Genomic DNA, 14,589 nt, shown 5'->3' on the forward strand with positions numbered 1-14,589 from the left:
AGTTATCTAGTGAGGTGAGTGTTCTATTCCTCCCCTGTGGTAACTTATTAGCTAGAAGTGGATGGAAGGGACTCATTGTTGAGAGGCAGCATCCTTCTAGAAAGCAGTCTCCACCCTCATGCCACATAGAGGATGCTAAGATTCTTACTAAGGTGCTGCCCCTCTTCCTGCTCAGGAGTTTCATCTTCATTATAAGCCTCTGATTAGTAGGTGTCTGATAACATTCATTGTCGTGATTCTACGTAGCTCAGGGGTGAGCAAACTACGGCCCGCGGGCTGGATCCGACCTGCGAGGTCCTGCTGGGGAGCAGGATCTGGGGCTTGCCCCGCTTCGGTGCTCCAGCTGGGAAGCAGGGTTGGAGGACTCAACACACGGCTCCCGGAAGCTGTGGCGTGGCCCCACTCCGGCACTCTAGCCAGGGCGCAGGGTCAAGGGCTGTTCCATGCAGCTCCCAGAAGCCAAAGGATGGCTCCGCTCCGGCCCCTACGCGCTCCAATGGATGGGGCAGCATGCCTGGCTGCGCTTCCGCATAGGAGCTGGAGAAGGGACATGCTGCTTCCGGGAGCTACTTGAAGTAAGCGCTGCTGGGAGCCTGCACCCCTGAGCCTCTCCCCACCCCCTGCGCCAGCCCCGATCCCCCTCCGAACCCCTCAATCCCAGCCCGGAGCACCCTCCTGCACCCCAAACCTCTCATCCCTAGCCCCACCCCAGAGCCTGCACTGCTTCCCCTGCCCCAGCCCCAGCCCTGATCCCCCTCCTGCCCTCCAAATCCCTCAGTCCCAGCCCAGAGCACCCTCCTACACCCCAAACTCGTCATCCCCAGTCCCACCACAGAGCTGACCCCCCCTCCCCAGGCGGAGCTCGCACACCCCACTCCCCCAGCCCGGAGCCCCGTCCCGCACATTGAACTCCTCATTTCTGGCCACACCCCCAGAGCCAGCACCCCGAGCCCAACTCCAATTTTGTGAGCATTCATGGCCTGCCATACAATTTCTATTCCCAGATGTGGCCCGTGGGCCAAAGTTTGCCCATCCCTGGTCTAGCAGAACCTCTTGGCTGTTGTGAGGAGGGTGGAATCTTTTATATTTGGTCCTTTCTAGCCTATGTCTATGACTCTTTCAGTGAACAGCTCCAATTGTCTCAGTTGGTCTTCAGAGGTTTCACAAGAATCAGCAAAGTGAAATTGACCTGATGTTTGTCATTTTCCCTACACTGCTCAGAACTGAGTAGCAGCAGTGAAAAATAAGTTATAGTGACAAGCACTAGAAAGCTATTCATGTGAGGTAAGAGGACCCAAATAAAGCAGGCTGGAAGAGGCGGAGCAATAGATGGAGAGCTTCATCTGCTAGGAAGTTAAGGAAGGGGCTGAATAGAGCACCCTTGCCCAAGGAGTCAGACCTTCTGGGGTCTAGGAGGCTTTTCCCTCCTAGTGGGTAGAGGGGTAGATCTTCAGAACTGATGACTTAATAACCAAAAGTAGATATGAAAGAACTTATGAGCAAAGGCCCAGGATCAGGACCTTGGTGGAAATTACAGTGTCCTTCCCAGCTGCTTTTTGGTTGGCAGAGGTGGTACTGCGCTGCTTAACCTTACTGGAGAGGTGGGGCTTATGTTTTCATAGCCTCTGGGTAGTAGGTGTCTGCAAAGCTTTTAATCTCTGGGGAGTTGCTGTATTTGAAGCGATATTCCATGTTTTGTTTCCCTCTTGATGCACGCAGTGCATCTCCTTTTGAACCTAATTTTGTATTGCCTTTTTTGTGAGCTGAAAAACTTTAGGAGACTATGGTGTGGAGGCAGTACATGCTCTGATGTTGCCTTTGTAGTAAAGTTATTTTAAAATATTGTTTTGTTTTTGTTGAAGTAAACAAACACTACTTAAAACCCCTAACTAATCCTTGAAGGTGTCAACAAATATGGACGGGGTGATCCAGTGGATATAGTGTACTTGGACATTCAGAAAGTGACCTTGTCAAAGGCTCTTTAGCAAAGTAAGGAGTCATAGGATAAAAGGGAAGGTCCTCTCATGGGTCAGTAACTGGTTAAGACAGGAAACAAAGGGTTGGAATAAATGGTCATTCTTCACAGTGGAGAGAGGTACTGGGACCAGTGCTGTTCAGCATGCTCATAAATGATCTGGAAAGGGGGATAAACAGTGCAGTGGCAAAATTTTCAGATGATAGAAAATTTCTTAAGATAGTTAAGTCCAAAACTGACTGTAGAGTTTCAAAGAGCTCTCACAAAACTGGGTGACCAGGTAACAAAATGGCAGCTGAAATTGATTGTTGATAAATGCAAAGTAATGCATGCTGGGAAAATAATCCCACCTATACTTTCAAAATGATGAGGACTAAATTAGCTGTTATCACTCAAGAAAAAGATTTTGGAGTCATCAAGGATAGTTCTCTGAAAACATCTGCTCAGTGTGCAGCGACAGTCAAAAAAGCAAACAATATTAGGAAAGGAATAGATGGGACAGAAAATAAAATGCCACTATAGAAATCCATGGTCCTCCCACACCTTGAATACTGCATGCAGTTGGGTTGCCCCATCTCAAAAAAAAAATATTAGAACTGGAAAAAGTACAGAGAATGGTAACAAAAAAGAAATAGCTTCCATTTGAAAGAGAGATGAAAGGCTGGGATTGTTCAGCTTGGAAAAGTGATGAGGGGGAGTGGGGGATACAATAGAGGTCTATAAAATCATGAGTTGTGTGAAGAAAGTGAATACAGGAGTGTTGTTTACTCCTCCACGTAACACAAGAACCAGGGGTCACCCAATGAAATCAATAGGCAGCATAAACATAAGGAAGTACTTCACACAGTGCACAGTAAATTGTAGAACTCACTGCCATTGGGATATTGTGAAAGCTAAAAGTATACCTGGGTTCAACAAAGAATTTGGTCTTGTCTACACTACAAAGTTTTGTCGACAAATAAAACCACCCTGACGGTAGACATACAGCTTTTTGTGCAAAATTTTTGTTGACAAGTGCCAGAGTAGACCCCACACTGGATTTTATTGCTTTAATTGGCCTCCAGGAGGTGTCCCGCCATGCCCATTGTGACTGCTCTGGTCAACAATTTGAACTCCACTGCCCTACAGCCAGGTAATCAACCATGCCCCCCCCCCCCCCCCCTTAGAAGCCCTGGGAATTTTTGGAATTCCATTTTCTGTTTGATCATGGCAGGTTATTGCAGCAAATGCTCTCCAGCTTGCACCACTGTTGGATCTGATCAGTATGTGGGGAGAGGAGGCTGTGCAGTCACAGCTGCGCTTGAGCCATAGGAATTGGGATGCCTATGGGCACATTTCTCAAGACTTTTGTGAAAAGAGCTATTATCGGGACACTCTGCACTGCAGAGTGAAGATAACGGAGCTGAGGCAGGCATACCATTAGGTGAGGGAGACAAATGGTCACTCTGATGCTGTACCTAAGACCTGCTAGTTCTATAAGGAGCTGGATGCTATCCTCAGTGGCGACCCCACCGCCAAGAACCCCGTGGATACTTCAGCGGGCCTCGGAATATTATCCTCATTGAGGTCTAACCTGCCATAAAAGCATCACCAGTGCGCTTTTAATCTGCCAAAGGCACATTCCACTGTCATCCAGCACCTAATCAGCCTGTTGTTGAACTGCTTCTTACTGCTGTCCAGGTTTCCCATGTAAGATTTCATGAGCCATGGCTGTAAGGGGTACACTGGGTGTCCAGGATCACTATAGGCATATCCCCCACTGTAATTTTCTGGTCTGGAAAGAAAGTCCCCGCTTGTAGCTTTCTATACAGGTTGGTGTTCCTGAGGGTGCATGCATCATGCACCTTTCAGGACTACTCTGCGTTGTCAGTGAAATGCCCAGGGTGATCCACAAGCGCCTGCAACACCATGGAGAAGCACCCCTTCCTATTGATGTACTCCGTTGCAGGCTGGTCTGGTGCCAAAATTGTAATGTGTTTGCCATCTATAGCCCCTCCACAGTTAAGGAAACCCATTTTTGCAAAGCTGTCCACTATTTCACACACATTTCCCAGAGTCATGGTCCTTCGTAGCAGGATGCGATTTATTGCCCTGCACAGTTACATTAATGCATCCCCAATGGTCAGCTTCTCAACTCCAAATTGATTCGTGACCAACCGGTAGCAGTCTGGAGTCGCCAGCTTCCATGCAGTGCTACACGCTTCTCTAACAATAGGGCAGCTCTCATTCTGGTGTCCTTGCACCGCAGTGCTGGGGCGAGCTCCGCACACTGTTCCAGGAAGGTGGCTTTTCACATCAGAAGGTTCTATAGCCACTGATTGTCCTCCCATACCTGTCTGATGATATGATCCCATCATTTAGTGCTTGTTTCCTGAGCCCAAAAGTGACCCTCTGCAGCTATTCTGTGAATGCCAAAAGCAATCTAAAGTTGCTCCTATCCATATTACACAGCATGTCAGGCAACTGCGAGTCCCCTTCAGTTAGGAACTTCGCGATTAACTGCACTGCCATCCGCAACGTCTTCATGACAGTTATCAGAGCATAAGAGAGCAGTGCAGGATCCATTCCTTCTCACAAAAATGCCGGGTTGCACAGCAAAAAGGGCTGTTGAAAAATGCTATGAAAGAAAGCTGGAAGCCTGTGGCATGCTGGGACAGAAAGCAATGCATCACAGGATATTGAGCCCAGTCCCAAGATGCGCTGCAATCCACTCCGCTTTCCCACAAGATATAACGGCAGAAGGTGTCGAGCTGGGCTGAGGGATAGGAACTCACAGCACACTGCTCATACTGTTGATGCTAGTGCCCCAAGTGTGAACGTGCTTTGCTGACAGTAAGTGTGAACATGCAATACCGATTTTTATTATAGCGCTTTTTGAGTGTCAACATCACTTTTGTTAACAAAACTCTGTAATGTAGACAAGACCTAGATATGTTGATGGAGGACAGGTCCATCAATGGCTATTAACCATGATGTGGTTGTGTCTCTGTGTGTTCCTAAACTTCTAACTGCTAGAAGCTCGGACTGGATGACAATATGGATCACTCGATAAATTGCCCTGTTCTTTTCGCTCCCTCTGAAGCATCTGGTACTGGTCACTGTCAGAAGACAGGATACTGGACTAGATGAACCATTGGTCTGACCCAGTATGGCCGTTCTTACAGTTTTACTGTTTTTTGCAAAAGCAGAATTAATTTTCAGTATTACTTAAGGTTGTGAGGTCAAGTTAGGCCATGCCAAAGTTAAGGCTGTCTATGCAACTTTTTTTTTGCCCTTCTTGTGCGTATGTGTTAGTATACTCTGTAACTATATGATCGCATACTATTTTTTTCCTCACAGGACCTCTTCCCTCATTCAGTACATAGGAAGGATAGGGCTTATTTGAGGAGCAGCTATTCGGCATTTTGTTTTATCATAGTCTTTCAGAGTTTGGCCCCATGCCTTATTTAGTGCACGCTATTTCCATGTCGGCTTTTTTATGTTGATCATAATGTTAGTAGCTGTGTGCGTCATAAACACTAACTTATTTTCAAAACTTGCCTGTAAGATGAAATGCATTAGCTGCATTCTGCAGCTGGAGAACTGATGCACTGAGAAATTAGTGGACAACTTTGGTCTTAAGTTTGGGTGCCCAAATTGAGAGGCTGAGGGCTTCATGTTTTTCAGAGTATGTAGCATTATATAACACTTTCTATGTTCAGAGCACGTCACCATTTGACTTCAGATGCCGCTGTACAGTGCTTAACATTTCTGCAGATTAGACCCCATGGTCTAGAACTGGGCACCCAGAAAATGAGATGCACAAGTAGTGACCACCCATGTGAAGTTTGATTTTTAAGCAACTTGCCTAGCATCACATAAGCACTCCATGGCTGTGACAGTGATGCACTCCAAATTTCTCTTGCAACATTCAACTGCTTTAACCATGAAAACATCCTTTCTCTTCATGCAGTCCTTTGCCTCATGCACTAAACACATTTCAGCTTCAGCCACAAATGAGGCAGGGGTTGTACCAACAGCCTCTTTCGATACATAATCCTGATTCATTCCTAGAGCATGGTACTTTCTGTGCACTGAGTGAGGCAAAGATCTTATGGCAAAAAACAGCCATGTAATTAGGACTGCATAATAATGCATACACACAGGGGGAGTTGAATTAGGTTTGCACAGGCAGTGTTAATTCTGGCATTTCATAACTTGAGTACTTGAATTTACAGTCTTAACATTCTATTAATGTAGGCTTTTGTATGTAATTCTGTGTGTGTGGGTTTAGCTAAACTTAATGGAATGTTTTATGTGGAAACATTGACACCCATGTTTTTCATCGGATGTGTTGGAACCTTTGAATCCATAGCACAACCACTTGGGTAACAGAGTAACTGATGGCTGTAGTAGTTTCACATAAAGGCAGATGACCAGCCACTAGATGAGGATGAGACCCACATATAGCAGTTAGTTTCACAGATATTTGCTGACAGAGGAATGTTGAAACTGGAATCTTGGATTCCATTCTGGGTTCTGGAGAGGGGTGTCTCAAGTAGTCATTGTTTCTTGTGCATTATCTCCCTCCCTAATCCTGATACCCTTCTGCCCTTGTTCCATACTAGATTATCACAATGGTCCCTTCTGGCCGTGGAATGTATGAATCTGTTTGTCAACACCGCTCTACTCTCAAGTCTCCATGTCTATCCTGTCCTGGGCTTCTCATTTAACATCTCTCCACTGGTTTCCAGTACCATCTTTTTGCCAAGTCAGTTCCAATCATTTCCCCCTCCACCCTTGCAGCACCTTGTCTCCTCCCAGTCTCTCTCTATGCACAGCCTGACAGGCATAGTCTTCTCTCTTCTCCATTCTGATTGCTTGTCTTCGCATGTGCCACCCCTCCTCCAGTACAGCTCTTTTCCCTCTGTATTCTAGTCATGTTGTGTCCTCCTCCACCCTGTCCGGGTGTCAGCAGGAAGATAATTAAGAAAGTTTTGTGCCTGGTGCAATGCCCCCCAGCAGTCAGAAACAGCGATTGTAAGGTAATTCCAGCTCAACCACAGGATGGAGCATTCCCAGTACAGATAATCTTTGGAGAATGTAGCTGCCAAACTCTTAAATCTGCTGACCACGTGCAAACTGAAACTTTTTCAAAGGCTGATAACTGCCAAATTTGGACTTTTTCCACAGGAACAGCAAAAGGCACATCCCTGATAAAAAGCATCTTATAATGGGCAGTATCAAGCAACCTGAACTCTAGGAGGAGCTGGTAATGCCACCTATAATGTGACTGAAAATGGCACATTCTCAGTCAGTCATACGATTACTAGCGATGTAAAGTGCCTTAAGTTTAATGTGTCTGTCTGCAGATACCAGTGAAGCAATCTCAAAGGTAATTTTAAGAAATTCCTCTGAGGGTACTTATGGGGGGGGGGAAGCTGGGGGTGCTATATTCAGCAGTCTTTAGCCTTCCTTCCCTGGTGGCTTTAAATGGATACAACTTAAAAAATATTGCATATCTCTTATCCCTTTTCACATGAGAATTTGTTACTAAAACAGATCTAAAAATCTCTTTTCTTGGAGTGCTCTTTGTATTTGAGGGAGGGTGCATGTAGTCAGTTTTGATTTCTGTATCAATAGTCAGTTTTACAGTGTTACTTTCTTACACTCCTGAGAGGCTGTAAACATGTAGATGAGCTCTGAAAACAATGAAAGTCTGCTTAGTTGCTGCTATGTAATAAACATATGAATTTCTAAGTATTAATATAGCATTGTAGAGATTTATTTTAGTGGAGTAACTTTTAAATTGATGATTAAATTGAAATTTTAAAATACAATTCACTCTCTTTTCTTGACTGGGAATTTACGTAGGGATATGACCAATCCGAATGAGTCCATATACTAAGTAATGGTTGTCATTATCTGCATATATTTGATATGAATTCATTGTTTTTAGGGACAAAATCTCTTCCATATCAGCATTGTGTCACTCTGAATACAGTGAGCAAAACTAATTAGCTGATAGGAATTTATGTGAGCAGTTCTTCTGTTTATTCATACTTCGAAGCCTTGTTGGCAGCTACCTATGCCTGCAGGGAAACTGATTTCCTAGCTCTGCCTAGCAATCATTTTCGTATTGCTCTACTTAAAATAAGAACACTCTGGAAGCTAATTATACTGTAGATGTTGCTTTTGTAACTGCAGTGTAATCTTCTGAGCCCCAGGTGGAAATGATGCTGGCTTAATAGATGAAATATGAAAGTGGGAACCAGCAAGCTGAGTTCGAATCCTGCTTTAGAGAGACGACATCTCGCAGCAGGACAATGACAATCAAATGCAATTGGGTGTGCCTCTTATGTAGAGAATGAAATAATTTGAGGTTCCTAGCTTTAACGTGATTGATGCATAATATGTAGTAGTGCAACTAGGACTTGATCAGAGGCTCCAGGAAGTCTTCTCAGCAGTTGAACTGTGATTGAGTCATATATAGTATTTTGATATATAGAAGGAGATGGTATCAGTTCAGAGTTGAATGTACTTCCTTTAATAATGAACATCAGATTTGGTGAGCTAGCAAAAATTTACCATCTATTAGACTTGTAGGATTGCCAATTAAAATCTCTTATCCAAAAATTGTATGAAATTACTAATGAGCATATTGCCGGCAGTGTTCCTTCTAATTTTCCCCACCCATGTGCAGAATGAATTTTATGTGCACCAATATGGAGGTGATGTGTGGCAGGGGTGGGGCCAAGGGGTTCAGAGTGTGGGAGGGGGCTCAGGGTAGGGGCAGAGGGTTGGGGTGCAGGGGTGTGTGGGCTCTGGGGTGGGGCTGGGGATGAGGGGCTCAGGGTTGGGGCAGAGAGTTGGGGTGTGAGGGTTCTGGCTGGGCGTGCAGGCTCTGGGGTGGGGCCGGAGATGAGGGACTCAGGGCTATGGCAGAGGGTTGGGGAGCAGGGGGTGAGGGCTCTGGGGTGGAGCTGGGGATGAAGAGTTTGGGGTGTAGGAGGGTGCTCAGGGCTACGGCGGGAAGAGAGGACTCCTCCAGCGCGCGCTCTCTGCAGCAGCACCTGGGCTGGGTTGAAGAGGCGCCTCTCCCCACCATGGCAGCTCTGGGGTTGGGGCTTCAGGATAGGCGGCCCTCCCCTGACCCCAGTAGGTCTGGGCTGGGGGAGCCCCGCCCTGGCTGTGCCTGGGGCCAGGGGAGCGTCTGGGTCGCCCCCTCCCTGGCCGCACAACAGCAGAGTTGGGGCCAGAGGAGGGATACCCCTCCCATGGCCATGGCAAGTCCCCGGGTGGGTTCCTTGAGCGTCTGAGCGGTGCTAAATAGGCTGCTGCGTGGCTACGCAGCTTTCAGGGATCTTAGAGGCAACCCTCTTTAGTAAAGTCCCTTAAGTGTTGGAAAAATTCAATTCAGTGAGGCTGAAATATTACACAGGATATCCCTTTAAAACAACGTACACTTGTTCTTGAAGAGGCTACCTAACTAAATTAAAAATGTGAGCGTGTCTTGGGGGTTGGATGTTGTCACTGAGATCCTGATAAACACAGGGAATTCCCAGGCACCCGGGTACCTTTCCTCCTCTTCTCTTCCCCCCCCCCCCCCCCCCCGTGTGCAGAAGTAGTCTCAGAAAGGAATTAATCCATGTGTTGTAAGACTTTGATAGGATCAGAGACTCTAAATTGGCATTGGAAGAATGGAATTGTTGCCCTGAAGAGTTAGACTTGCGTGTGCAGCAGAGAACTTTCTTGATAACTGGTCCTGAGTCTGGAACTCGCTCCCCAAAGAGATCGGGATGTCCATGAAACTCTGTCTTAGGAAAAAATATATAAATCCTACTTTTGATTAGGCTTTTCACAGCACACTGCAGTTTTTTTTAAAAAAACGCCAGTCTCTGCACACTGCAAGGAAGAGAGAACTATATCTTCAACACTTCAGAATTTTGTGAGTTGCTCATGCTATGGTGATGGGAACTGTATTAGGATCTAACTGGAATCGCATCTAGATGTAACCCAAGCTTGCTTTCTGGATATTTAGAGTTTTTTAGAGTAGTGGGAGAGGCTAGATCTGCAAAAACAGTACAGCATTTACTTAAGCATCACATATTGGTTAGACACTTTTCACAACAAATTTAAGCTGATATCTGTTTTGGCTGTCATGTAAACTTAAACTAAAAGTCAAAACCTAATTTGTTTAATCTGTTTCAGCATTAGACATGAGGACAAACATTACTAGAGAACTACAGTTGGAGTTGAGAACTTGATTATAATTTGAGAACCCAGCACAATACTACAGGTGAGGCTGACAGAGGAAGCAATAAGATTGTATTGAATGTTAGTGAAAAAGCTTTAATATTCTCCCAGTGTACAAATGCTCAACTATACGTGCCTTCCAGTCACAGCAGAACCTTGCTGATGCACATATTAACTTGCATATGTTACCAAGTGGTCTTGCTTCACTTCTGAAAGATCTAATATCAGGGTGCAGTAGTAAGGTTTTGTATTACTGATTTGACTGTTTCTACAAAACACGGTACAGAACACTTATCGAGATGAATACAAAGTATTATCAGTTATAACTAAATTTCATGGTGATTTACGCCTCTACCCCGATATAACGCGACCTGATATAACACAAATTTGGATATAACGTGGTAAAGCAGCGCTCCGGGGGGTGGGGCTGCGCGCTCAGGCGGATCAAAGCAAGTTCGATATAACACGGTTTCACCTATAATTGTGAGTACGTTTTTTTTTTTTTTTTTTTTTTTTTTTTTTTTGGGCTCCCGAGGATAGCGTTCTCTCGGGGTAGAGGCGTATTTATTTTTTTTAATTGTTCACTCTCCAACTTGCAAAAGCCATAACTGCTCGTGCAAATTAGTGACGTTCTGCTGTTTTACCATCTGGGAGTGAATTATTATGGAAAGTGAAAAGGCTTATTTCTATCCAAGTCTGAAATGTTAAATATTTAACTTAGATTCGTTAGGGTTTGAGGATCAGAGTATGTAAACATTTGTGGTTCCCTTAGTCATTTAGCTAAGGAAACAACTTGATTAGAAAGGGAGAATATAATTAGCATAATATCAAATCCCATGCTAATGCTGGTACTGTAATGGTGTCCTTCAGAGTTCTGGAACAGGAAAATTAGTATGTTCTTCTGTACATCCTTAGGGCTGCCTATGTTTAAACAACAGAGCAGGATCTACAGTTGGACTTTAAATTGTTATCTTGCTGCAAAGGCATCTGCTCATAGAAGAATGTGAGCAAAGAAATGTGCTGACTCTTCCTGTTATAAATTTGCTTCCTATTAAACATCCTGCTTAATATTGGAGCATTGAGATGACTGCCACGATGACTGATATTTTGTTTGACTTGTAGATTTTCATGCCTTTGAAATTCCTTAATAGATATCTAGGTATCCATCATAAATGGGACCGTACAGTGAGAGAATTTGGCGTTGCTGGATGAAGGGACCTCCTTTACTGGTGTTATATGGGGAATTCTCATTGCCTTCAACTGGTAATTCAATTTGGTGTCTAGAAGTTTAAACCATATAGTATAAAACAACAATATTGACCTAATGTAGACAACTTTTATTGCTAAAGATGGTGATTGGAGTGTATGTAAGAAGATTCCTCTGAAGTGTCTCATGCTCATACGTATTGCAGTGCTAACAGCTAGTGGAGTGCACCAGGAGTTTTCAGAGGAGAGAAGCTATTTTTCCTCTCAGGTATTTGTAGATCACCCATCACTAGCACGCTAACACCCTCTATTACAGTGGCTCTCAACCTTTCCAGACTACTGTACTCCTTTCAGGAGTATGATTTGTCTTGCGTACCCCCAAGTTTTACCTCACTTAAAAACTACTTGCTTACAAAATTAGATCTAAAAATACAAAAGTGTCACAGCACACTATTACTGAAAAATTGCTTATTTTTACATTTAGAATTATAAAATAAATCAATTGGAATATAAATATTGTACTTGCTTTCAGTGTATAGTATATAGAGCAGTATAAACAAGTCATCTGTATGAAGTTTTAGTTTGTACTGACTTCATTAATGCTTTTTATGTAGCTTGGTGTAAACCTAGGCAAATATCTAGATGAGTTGATGTACCCCCTGGAAGACCTCTGCGTACCCCCAGGCGAGTGTGTACTCCTGGTTGAGAACCACTGCTCTATTACACTACAAGGCTATTTATTCTGTTATCTAGTGTGGAGAATGCAAGAATTATCTATTTTTTTTAATTAGTTTCATATGCACATCAGTTTGCCTGCTTACTATGGGGAATGAGGGTAAGGGGGTTTAGGATTGCATCGGGGGAGGGAGATAAATAAGGATGAGTGAGAGGGGAGGTGAGAGGGATTGAGGAGCTCAGGGAAGGGAAGCTGGGGACCTGGGGGAGAATAGGGATAGGATGCCTGTCAGCCCCACAATCTACCCTTCTGTGGGGCGGGGGGGCAGGATCTGGTGCATCTGAACCCCTCTCCTCTGCCTACTTCTGAAATGTAATCTGGGATCCGGCCCTGCTTTCTGGATGTGCGTGGGTGTGTGTGCGTGTGCATGCCAGGGTCTGGGGCCCCCTCCCAGGGGTGAAAGTAACTTAAAGGACTTACTGGTACGCTGGAGTCCTGAGCAGGGGCATGGCCTCAACCAGAAGAGGCGTGTCCTCAACCGGAAGAGGCAGGGCCTTTAAATCAAGATGTAAAGGCCCCCGGGCTGCGGCTGGGAGCCCCGGGGCTAAGGGGCGATTTAAAGGGTCCAGGGCTCTGGCCGCCGCTACAGCAGTGGAGCTCCGGGCCCTTTAAATTGCCCACAGAGCCCTGCTGCTGCTACCCTGGAGCTCGGGCAGCGCTTTAAAGGGCTGGGGCTCCCAGGGATGGTCTAGACAGTATTTGGTCCCGCTATGCGGGCAGGGGACTGGATTCGATGACCTCTCGAGGTCCCTTCCAGTCCTAGAATCTATGAATCTATCCCCACAGTGGCAGGAGCCCTGGGCCCTTTAAAGCGCCAGCCTGGGGAAGCCGGTCCAGTCGAACACGGCCTACCGGCTCTTGCCGGTATGCTGTACTGGCCCGTACTGACTTACTTTCACCTCTGCCCCCTCCCCTTGTGAAGGGGGAGGGTCTAAGACCCTTTCCTTGCCTCTCTCATGTAAGGTCTGGGTTGCCTTGTTGCCCAAAGGGTATCTGAGCCCATCTCTGTTTCCCCCTCCCCCAAGTGAACCAGGTTTTGGGAAAGCCCTGCCCCTCTGGATGGAGAGTTTAGAACAGGCATACTTGGAGCACACATGAAGAACATGCTGCGAATATTGGGTGAGGATCTGAGAATGGGCATGTTTGCATCAGAAACTCTTCAGTACTGGGATGGAGAGATGGGACGGTCAATTACGTGAATGAAGTAGTTCATACATCTCAGGACTATTGTTTCAGGTTGTATTCATCTCCATTGGGTATTCTTTTATCCGAGACTATTTCATTGAGATGAATGAGCCACTTCAGCACTTCGCTGAGCCTGCTATGCTATGATGGGTATGTAGTGCCTCCCCCCCCCCATTTTCCCTCTAATTATAGCAGAGTGCCACCAGCTCTGTTGTATTTGATCAAGACAGGCTTTCTGTTTAAAGCTCAACTTCAAGTGCTCTAAAGTCCATACAGTTACTCTGATTGCCTTGAAATTTTGTGCACTTCATGGGGAAGTGGGGTTTGGTCAGTGAACCAAATTTGGGACAATGTGAACAAGGGGTTCCCAAGATACAGCCCCCGGGGAAAAAAGCTCTTAAAGTTGACACATGTTGGCAACATTTTCATGCACAATTCGAGATCCATCCATGGCTGAGATCATTGCACTAGGGTCTCCAGTGCTCAAGGGTTACCCCTACAAAATGCATAGCACCCACCAGCCCTTTGGGAGAAATCAAATTCCAGCATTCTTAGAATAAGAGTTTTTCTCCAGTTGAGTGTTCTGGTAAGCATATCTAAGGCCCCACTGCCTAATGGATTATTCTCTGCATGTACCGAGAGAGCCCAATGGTGTTGAAAGCCACCTAAGATTTGCAGGACTTCAAGAGAATGTTCTGGCCATTGAATCTGAGCCCCACAGGGGTACACGGAATTCAAATCCTCAACCCAGGGTAGAAATTAAAAAGGGAGGCATACTGCTTGAATCTGCTTCTGTCAAAGAAGAATTTTTATTTTGGGGAAATATAATCTGAGTATAGTAAATATTCCAAAGGCGCTGAAACTATTTTTGAAAAAATGAACTGTACATGCAAGTGTATGCTGGGAGGAGAAGGTGATTGGGGTGGAAATAAGTGAGGAAAGGGATAAATGGGGATGGGTGGGTAGTAGAGGGATTAGGTGATGGGGGGGGGGGTAGGGATATCAGGAAAAGGGAACAGGGGGCGGGGATGAGTGACAGACTGGGAGGAAATAGGAGCATATGCGTCTGTCACCCTGATATTTCCCTCCCATGTGTGCACCATGATCTGGGGGGCCCCAGCCCATATATAGGGGTTTAATACCCCTGCCTGCCCCCTTCTCTGAGCTAGGATGTGGGGGACCTTGTCCTTCCAGGGGGTCTGCGCCTGTCTCCCTATTTCCCTACTATGTGTGGGGGAACTGGGGAAAGCCC

General features: G+C 45.5%; 1 protein-coding gene across 24 annotated transcripts in view; it reads left to right on the plus strand.

Moving 5' to 3' along the window:
* Positions 1-14,589, plus strand: part of LOC101933332 (KAT8 regulatory NSL complex subunit 1-like) — a 141,045-nt gene that overhangs the window by 14,160 nt on the left and 112,296 nt on the right. For 2 of the 24 annotated variants that reach the window (XM_065586704.1, XM_042860759.2), the window contains one exon: positions 10,166-10,253. The exons of 19 other annotated variants lie outside the window; for them this stretch is intronic. The gene's annotated coding sequence lies outside the window, so the exon portion shown is untranslated. Of the gene's footprint in view, positions 1-7,147; positions 7,350-10,165; positions 10,254-14,589 lie in introns of those variants that run through there. 3 more of the 24 variants (XM_065586703.1, XM_065586712.1, XM_065586705.1) reach the window with 3 other exon arrangements.

Source organism: Chrysemys picta, chromosome 2 (genome assembly GCF_011386835.1).
Source record: "Chrysemys picta bellii isolate R12L10 chromosome 2, ASM1138683v2, whole genome shotgun sequence".
In the NCBI taxonomy this organism is placed as follows: Eukaryota; Metazoa; Chordata; order Testudines; family Emydidae; genus Chrysemys; species Chrysemys picta.